This window comes from Notothenia rossii (assembly GCF_949606895.1).
Source record: "Notothenia rossii genome assembly, chromosome: 6".
Lineage (NCBI taxonomy): Eukaryota > Metazoa > Chordata > Actinopteri > Perciformes > Nototheniidae > Notothenia > Notothenia rossii.
This window is the reverse complement of record NC_136909.1, coordinates 55665302-55674915: the sequence shown is the minus strand read 5'-3', so window position 1 is coordinate 55674915 and position 9614 is coordinate 55665302. Positions and strand designations below refer to the sequence as shown.

General features: G+C 38.9%; 1 long non-coding RNA gene across 1 annotated transcript; it reads left to right on the top strand.

The window, feature by feature from the left end:
- The first annotated feature begins 5490 nt into the window (after positions 1 to 5490).
- LOC307043297 lies at positions 5491 to 9547 on the top strand. The gene is made up of 8 exons (XR_013809324.1): positions 5491 to 5694; positions 6389 to 6458; positions 6539 to 6653; positions 6831 to 6926; positions 7434 to 7545; positions 7708 to 7875; positions 8004 to 8149; positions 9366 to 9547. It is a non-coding gene; the product is annotated as an uncharacterized lncRNA (long non-coding RNA).
- The last annotated feature ends 67 nt before the right edge of the window (positions 9548 to 9614 follow it).

The following is a 9614-nucleotide window of genomic DNA, read 5'->3' as shown; positions in this document are numbered from 1 at the left end:
ATGATGGTTAGTCATTTTGTCCGATTTGCTCTGGAGGCTCGCCTACATGAGACGTTGAAATCTCGTGGGACAAAGACGCCCGCAGCCTTGAGAGCGAGGCGCGGCGAGGCGGCGCAGTTCCTCTCCACGGGCTGCGGAAGCGAGATGCTTGATGGGAAACGACCCGCTGGTATCTCGAGCTGAGCGATCATTGGTGGTTTTTACCACGTGCTGGTGATGAAACTCTCCAATTAGCTCGGCAAAAGTTTGTTGTTGTTTTGTGTCAGTTTTACGTCGCCCCCTCCATTACCATTTTTCATAATTGTTCCACAATCAGGGCTGCCCCTGGCCAACTTGGGGCCCCAAGCGACATTGTGAGATGAGGCACCCCCCTAACCGACAGGAGTGAAACATTTTTTTTGGAAACAAAGTAGGCTACTTTGCAAATATAATTCCTGTTTATTATTATTATCAACACAGTTACTTTTTATACAGTGAGGTAAATGATAAATATGCATGTATGTCGTTCAGTATGCGTTTACAGGTGAATACGAATTCCTATGACGAAAATAATAGAATGTCGCCAGTTGTCATGACTCAACTTATACTGCAACACTAGGACCGGATAAAGTTAGCAACACATGTTAACCATGAACAGCCTATTAATCCGTTCTCTTAATGTTATTCCGTCCAACGTTGTGGAATTAGAGAGAAAGGGCTTCTTAACGTGCTTTTATCCAGGGTGGAGGGAGTTACATATTAGTTAAATATAACATTGGGGCGTGTGATTGTAGTGGGTGGAGGTGTTGAAATGAGGATATCCATTTTGGAGTTCAAGCTAGCATAATATAGTTAACGTTACACACTAATAAGGAAGAGAGCAATTTTTGTGATACATTGCTATTGATATGGATTTAGAGTGGATATTTGAGACTTCTAAAAAGTAAACAAAAACGTAATTTATGGGTGAGTGTTTTTTCTTTGTTTTCATTCTTCTGGACGTGTTTCATTGTGATGATAGTGATTGATTACTGAGAGAAAATTATTAAAATAGATAATTATTCAGTGTTGTTACTTTAAAGTGTTGTTACTGACCTTTTTCTTATTTATTTTCTTTACCTCACCTGTAACTGCTGAGACCCTGAGGAACATGCACACTGGACTGACCTGTTCTGGCAACCTGATTTCCACTGTACGTAATAGTATTTGGTTATGGTATTATTATTTATATACATCAAAGGCACAATGCACCCCCCAGAGACACATGTATTGAGTGTGATATTTTGCATTGGTCATGTGAAATCATCTTTCCATACTAAAAAAAACTGTAGGAGCGGCAACTTGTTTTGAAATTGAATTTTTAATATCCGATAAAGTTGATCTGTTTTCTTTATTCTTCTCTCTTCCCAGCTCTATCCATCGCCATTTTCTGTTCCTGCAGGTCCTGCTTGCTAATCAATATTCATATTTTTTTACACAATTACAAATAAAGTCAATGTATTGTATGACATGAAGTTGTGCTTCATTCTGAGTCAATAATAAATTCATTCTGCCTTCAACTGCAAAATTATTGTGGACTGCACCAACATCCATGTAGCTGCCCCCTCCCCCATTAAGATGAACCAAGCAAAGTTGAAACTCAACATACAGCTGTGCTCATAAGTTTACATGAAGAATTTGTGAAATATTGGTAATATCAGGTTTAAATGATTATTAGTAATTAATTATATAATTGTCTCATTGTAGATGAGCAGACAGGGAGCCAGACGAGAAAAGCAGAATATGCAGCTGCCATTTTCCACATGGAAAAGAGAAAGGGCGAAGTGTATTTGAGTGGACAAAAGAGAAATCCCAAATACGAAAAATAAAATTATACAATTTACAGATATGTATACAAATAAATATATATCCTATATACACCATGTATAATGATGGTGTATGATGTAGAAGGAAGTGTGGTAGATAACGAGTAAATATAGAGTTACATACAGATCTATGTTACAGCAAAAGATGGAATAACTAAGAAGCACGCAGTATAATAATAATTACACGCAACAATTAAATAACTGCTCAGCATCTCCACCACAATCCCAATCTGCTGTGTCCTGTTTTCCTCCCCTCTGCATAACACCCCATCACACATACGAAACACAACGCAGAGTCCGAGGGTGTTAAGAGTATGTTTATTTAAATGTCCTCCTCTCTACTGGCCAACACAGGGAGCATATGCTGGGTGTAGAATTGTTCCAGGAGGAGGAGATTTCCATGCCATGCAGAGTCTTTGGGGATGGGGATGATGATCGCCTCCTTCGTGGTCCACAGTAGCAGAGACTCCGGTCTGTGATGTGCAGCTGTTATATAATATACAATACATTTTTGAAAAACATTTGATCAACAAAAAAGGATTTGGTCAGGATCTAGAGTCAGTGTGTAGTTTATTAATTAATCAATGCTCTCTACATTGTTACGATATCTGAGAGGACCCAAACGCAGGACACGGCAGAGTGTTCAAAAAGGGTTTATTAGTGAACAAAAGGTGCGGGAAGGATAATCCGGCAGGAGTGGCGAGGAAGTGGAGGCTGGTGACGACAACACGGCGGTCAGAGAATGATCCTGGAGCACAGGAAGAAAACACGTTAGCGTCAGAACATCCAGAAATAAGGTAGCTGATAATGCTGAGTAGCCTGGAGGTTTACCACTGTGGTTTAACAACGATCTGGCGCCGACAGGTTGTGGAGCCTCTGCTGATATGCCGTTGTAGATGGCGGATGAGAATCAGGTGTGAGGGTGAACAGCTGATTGCAGCAGGTGAGCCGGGAGCCAGAGTGACAGCCACCACGCCCACACAACAGGCAAAGGGAAAACATCCCCAAGGAGGCGGCTGGAAATGGACAGCCACCACATACATTAGGAAAACACATACCAGTGTACCAGAGGGAGTCACACACAGCTGTGCCTAGATAACCAAACAAATTGACAACAGGGATGCAAACTCATCAGGTATGAAAAAGGTGACAAGGATCCGAGCCCCCTGACCCCACAAAATATCGGCTTTAAAATGAGGAATAACAGAGGATTTTAGCAGTCAGAACAACTAAAGCAGCAGTGTTAATAATAACAGAAACGCCATAGTCACATCTAATAGAAATATAAAAAGCATTTATTTTAATTGTGTAGCAGTCAGTTTATAATTTTGGCAACACTGTTTAGCATTTTGAAAATGTATTTTCATGCCTCTGTGCAAGGCTTAGTCTTTCTATCTTTATAGCCACTGGTGTAAAGTAACTAAGTTCATAAACTCAACAAGTACTATAATTGGGCACAATTTTGAGATACTTCTACTTTACTTAAGTATTTCAATGTTTTGCTACTTTGTACTTCTACTCCACTACAGTTCAGAGGTACATGCTGTACTTTTACTCCACTCCATGTATTTAATCCCTTTAGTTACTTTACAGATGTGGATGAATGATGTGAAATATAATCAAGTGTTGAATCAGACTTTAGTTCCACCTGGAGTAAATCCAAAAGCTACCCTGCAGTATACAAAGTCATTCAAACTAGCTGCACCTTTACCAGCCTTGATAACACTTTAATGATCAATCATTATAAAACATATCATATATATTATTCTGAAATGGACCAATCTGCAAAATGACTACTTTTACTGTCGCTACTTTCACTATATTTTGATTATAATACTTTTCTACTTTTACTTGAGGAACATTTGGAATGCAGGACTTTTACTGTAACAGAGTATTCCTACACTCTGGTACTTCTACTTTTACTCAAGTACAAGATCTGAGTACTTCTACTTTTACTCAAGTAGCCTACACGATCTGAGTAGGCTACTTCTACTTTTACTCAAGTACAAGAACTGAGTACTTCTACTTTTAATCAAGTACAAGATATATACTTATACCACCTCTGTTTATAGCCTATGAAAAAAACGATTAGAAAACGAAGGCTAAAGCTAACGTTAGCAGATAGTGACACTGTATGCTAGTTAGCTAGCTCAACGATAATATTGCGACGGGGAAAAAAAACTTTTCAGTGCACATCACGCTCTGCCGCTCCGATACACAAGTTATTGAGCCGTTTCCGCTCTACATCCTGAACTCCTCCCTTCGATGCAATGCACTTCCGTTTTGGCGGACTGGGTTTGTTTTGCTAGCTAGCTCCGTTGTGCCGACAAAGCACTGATATCGCAGAGACAAAGAGGATATAACAATTACAACATGAAGAAAAGTGGTTCGGGAACTACGTGTGCGGTAGTTGGTTGCAATCACTCGAGAAAGCACCTGAACGAGTGGTTAGATAGAGAGTGCTACGACCACAAACCAGCACCCAGCACCCAGCCATGTTGTTCATTAAATACAGATAAACACAACAAATACTGCATGCATTGTATTTTTTAATATTATATATGAATATTTTCATAGTGATGTAATTGTGTGGGCTGCTTTTATATTTTAATTTGTAATACCTGTTAGGATTAAACATGTGATCTTTCTTGTTGAAGCCATTTCTTTAGTTTCCTCTCAACAATTAATTAATTCAGTGTTATTTATGTACAGTATGAGCTTAATATGAATGATGAACTGTGTTAAAAGAAATTGTAGCACTCTAAGGAACATATGAAATGCAATAATGCAATAACAGTTTAATAATGAAATTAAATTACATCAAACTTTATTTTCACTCAAACAGTACAGGCACATATGATATATTGCACAGCATAAAGAGATCATGTAAATTGTGCATTATGTAAACAACAGACAACTGTTGGCTCCTGTGGGCATGACCTAAATAAGGCAGTTTATTTTGGTTTTATGCTGGGCCACGTCGTCATGTTATCCTCCCAGTTTTGCACTGAATTCGGGTGGGGGAGAGTAACGCCATCTCCAGTCAAAGAAGTAGAATCGTGTTCCCAAGCTAGCATCACTGTTAGCATCGAAATCGCTGTGTTTACACCAGTGCCCGTCTGACTGTTTACATCGGTTTACACCGACAGACGCTGTGCAAAAGACTTCCGGCGGAAATGAAGTGCATTTGTGTAGTGTCATGGCGCTACCCGTGTTTTGGCGCGTAAACTTGTCTATAGGGAGCTCTACTCTGAACACCTGAACGGCCCGTTCTAACAGCTGTTCACCTATGGAATGCCATTTAAGCCAAAATTAAATAAATAAATAAATACATCAATAATTAAATAAATACATATATATATAAATATGCCTATGAAATAAATTATGAAATAAATAAATGAGGCAATAAATATGTATACACGTACATTTAAATACACATTTATTTATTTCATGGGACTTTTATTTCATAATGACACATTTATTTATTTCAAGAGACTTGTATATCATAATGACACATTTATTTATTTCAAGAGAATCGTATTTCATAATGACATATTTATTTATTTATTTATTTCAGATGACTTGTATTTCATAATGACGCATTTATTTATTTCAGGTGACTTGTATTTCATGATGAGACATTTCATGATGAGACATTTCCATTCCTTATATGCAAATGAACGAGGCGTGGTTAGCTCACAGATCCAGAGACCCAGACCAAAGCAACAGCACCACAACATTGACACTAACTGGTTCTTATCTGGTCCGCCCAATGCTGCTCTTCTGAGAGCAACCGCTCTGACAGCTCTCTCTAGTCTCTACTGGGAAACAGCTAAAAGTCCTTCTGGAGGTAAGCAATGCAACACAATTACACCCAGTCTGAGAGTAAAATATTTGTCGAAGGTTCGTTTTGCTTTCTTACAACGTTAAGTTAATGTTAACGTAACCTTAAGTTTGCTAGCAGGCTATTGTTACGAGCTAGCTGTCTTAGCTAACAACAGTTAGCAGCTAACGTTTTCTGCAGTTTGTGTTGTTCTGAAAAACGTGATGTAGTTATTTAAGGGTATGTTAAATTAACGTTATTTTACAAGTTGAAAGAGTTAAGTTGTGTTTAAAATCGTCAATGTAATGCACGTTAGAGGTTTTTAGTTTGACATGAAGTTAGCTAACGTTGGCTAACTCTACCAGGTTAGCATATTAAGCTGTACTTTCTGTGGCAGCTAGCTTAATACAAAGAGGGGTTTTGTGCTTCATTGCAAACTTTTCTTTGTTAATCTACCTGAAACTCTAGGGACAGTTTGTTTCTACTCAACTATACAGACCATTGTTGAGGAGATGCAAAACATACTGTACATGAGTTGGGTCCAACATATACCTTGAGTAATGTTACTTTGCTGCTAAAAATGAAACATCATTATCAGATGAGGACATAACCAAAGTGTGTGAGTCTGTCAGGGGATTTGATCTGTTCTCTGCATGTCGTACACACTGCTCTGGTATTACTTATCTTGTAAAATGTAAGTCTCGCTCTTGTCATCGTTCAGGCTTTGCATTTGAACTCCTATGACTGGTTACGGACTTGAAGGGAACGCCTTCCTGACATCCAGGAAAAAGGTGAGATTCTAATACATTTGAATGCCAAAAGCAAGTTATTGTTTTAACTTTTTAAATATGATTGTTTTGGGGCATTTCAGTTTTATTGGACAGAGGCAGTAGAGATCTACTGGAAACAGTGGAGAGGGAGGAGATGATATGCAGCAAAAGGCCCAGCCGGATGGTTGCTGCTCCGTGTGGAACGTGTTCTATCAGGTAAAGCACTTTGGTACCCAGTTATTTATGGTATTGAGTTTGAATTTAGCCTTTGGAATGTAATTTCCAATAGTGCATTATAAAGACTGAAAGATGTAAAGCTTGACATGATTTCGTCTTTTACTTAAGAGGATGTTTGTCCTCCTGTGTTGTCTTATTTCCTTATCTTTCTTTCAGGTGTAACATCTACCAATGGTACATGACAGAGACCTCCTCCACCTCTTTGCTGTCTTACTAGTCAATCCTTCTGATCAGGTCCTTTCCTAAATAGTGGTAAGTTTTACAGTTCAGTGTACGTTAATTTAGCAACTTAATGCTTTACCGCTGTTGAATAAACCCTATATTGCTAGTCATTTTATTAAAACTACGATTTTAAACTTTTTGATTCCAATTACAATAAGTTATAATTGTAAAACATATCTTAACATCCATCAGCAATCAATACAACAAATCATCCAACACTAAATAGAAGAAATCTGGACCTATTTCTTTTTATACAGCAGCATGTTTTGGGACTGCTCATTGATGTCATCAAGAGCCATTGAGTCTACCTTTTTGTAGTCGGCCTCTCAGAATGTTTATCATTTCTTTGTCTCTTAACATTCCTATAATTTTTTTATTTTTTATTGTTGACATTGTTTTGTTCTTTATTTTTGTTGTGAGAATCACTTTGCAATTATTGTGTAAGTGCTATAAAAATAGTTATACTAATATTATTGTTGTTACCATCCTTACTATTATTAATAAGGTCTTCTTTGTTTTCTTTATTTATCGCTGCAGAAAGGATCATGCCAGCCCACATCAAACACCTGATCAAGAGCTTGTGAACCTCACTGCTGCGGACACCTGTGTGATATTAGACTCTGACTGGAACCCTCAAAATGACCTGCAGGTACGATATATATATCTGCTCTGTCCGTCCTAAAGATAGTTCAATAGGGCTACAACAACAACAGTCTTTCCGTTTATTCCCTCGGTTCTTTAAGTGTATATTTTCCCATTTAATGCTTAAAAACTTTGCTCTTTTGACCCCTCTTTTAATTTTTTATTTCAGGCTCAAGCTCGGTGTCATCGTTTTGGCCAATCTAAGGCGGTGAAGGTGTACCGTCTGATCACTAGAAACTATGAGAGGGAAAAGCTGGATAAAGCTAGTCTGAAGCTCGGGCTGGACCGTGCTGTCCTGCAGAGCACAAGTGGGAACAAAGAAGGCAACAACAACGGGGTGAGAATTTTTTTTTTTCTAGATGCCAAGTCATTTTTGGGTCAGTCGCTGTTGCAGTACGCTTAGTTTAATTTCAAAAAGAGTTTTCTAAATCCACTTGTGTAAATGTCTCTCTGCGTCGCCTTTAGCCGGTCCAGCAGTTCTCCAAGAAGGAGAGCGAGGACCTCCTGAGGAAAGGAGCCTACGCCGCCATCATGGACGAGAACGACGAAGGCAATCGCTTCTGTTAGGAGGACATCGACCAGATCCTGCAGCGAAGAGCCACCATCACCAGGTATGTTCTTAGCAGCACTAGCCACTTGCGCTTTGTGAGATACCAAGTACTTGGTTATTTGAAATGTAATATTGATGATGTAATAATTAAAACTAGGGATGGGTACCGAGCCCCAGTATTAACGGGGCCCGGGGCTGAATTATTAAAGACCGTGGTACCGTTAACGTCATCGATCTTTTTATCGGTACTGGAGACATTTAAAAAATAGATGTCATATGTATTATATCTACACAAACATTATATCGCAGTCTTACTGTCGCCAACTCCGTTTCTAATATGCAAAAAGACTACGAAGTGCGTCTATGATTTATTTTCGATCTTTCCAATCCAGACGAGAGATCTCTCTCCCCTGTCGGTGTGCGAGGGGGTGGGGCAGTTTACACACAGAACCTGCTACATGCATGCAACACACACACACACACACACACACACACACACACACACACGGCGGAGAGAACTAAGCGCCCCGAGGGTAGTTATGTTACCCGTCTTGAGCATGGATGTATAATAAGAACTGGATACAGCGTGGGAGGCGGGGTCTCGTTCTTTCCTATGAGAGCTGCTCATTGGCGCATGAAGTCAAAATGGCCCAACTTTTGAGAGCGAAACGTCACAGATTACCCAGCATGCCTGGCTGTCAGAGCAGAAGAACCCGTTTGTGCGCTCACAGAGCATGCGCCCCTTAAGCCCCGCCCCCCCGAGCACACACTCTCGGCTCACTAGAATGAATGGAGAGAGAGAATAAATCTAGATTCGGCTTTTAGTGCATTTTACAACTTTAAGGATTTAATGATTCTAGGGCTATACAATAGTTCATACTGGGTAGTTTATTTAGTTTCAAAAAAATTATCCACCGATTTACAGACGTCTCTTTCCCAATGTTAGTCAAGGGGAAAAAGTATTTCTGGGCCGGTCGACGTCACAGACTGATAAGGAAATTGTAGTACCGCCGTTTGGACACAACGAATATTTTCCTCAGAGTCCGGCGCACTTCCTGGGGGCTTGGTCTTGAGGTGGAAAATGCTCGTTGCCAAAAGTGCAATAAGAGTTTAGCATGTATGTATGTATGTATGTTAACTCAATGATACAAACATGGGTTAATGATTAGAGGTAACTGAGTTATTTATTTAGTTAACGTTACAGCTATTCTGTTTGCAGTTCTATCATCACATGATTTAATACGATTTGTTAAAACATTGTTGTTTCTTATTTTCAGTTTGCTTCAAGCAGTGGCTGTACGAGAAAGACGTGGAGGACCAAGAAATGCTGTCCAGATTGGCAAAGACCGGAAGATACATAACAGAGACGATAATGGATATTAACAAGAAAAATAATGTTTATAATTTCTTTGTTGCTGTTTACATTTTGAATTATATTTGTTATTTTTAAATCAAACGCATCTATTTTAGATGATATATTTATTTAGATGTAAGTTTTTTTTGTAATATTATTGTATTAGGTATAA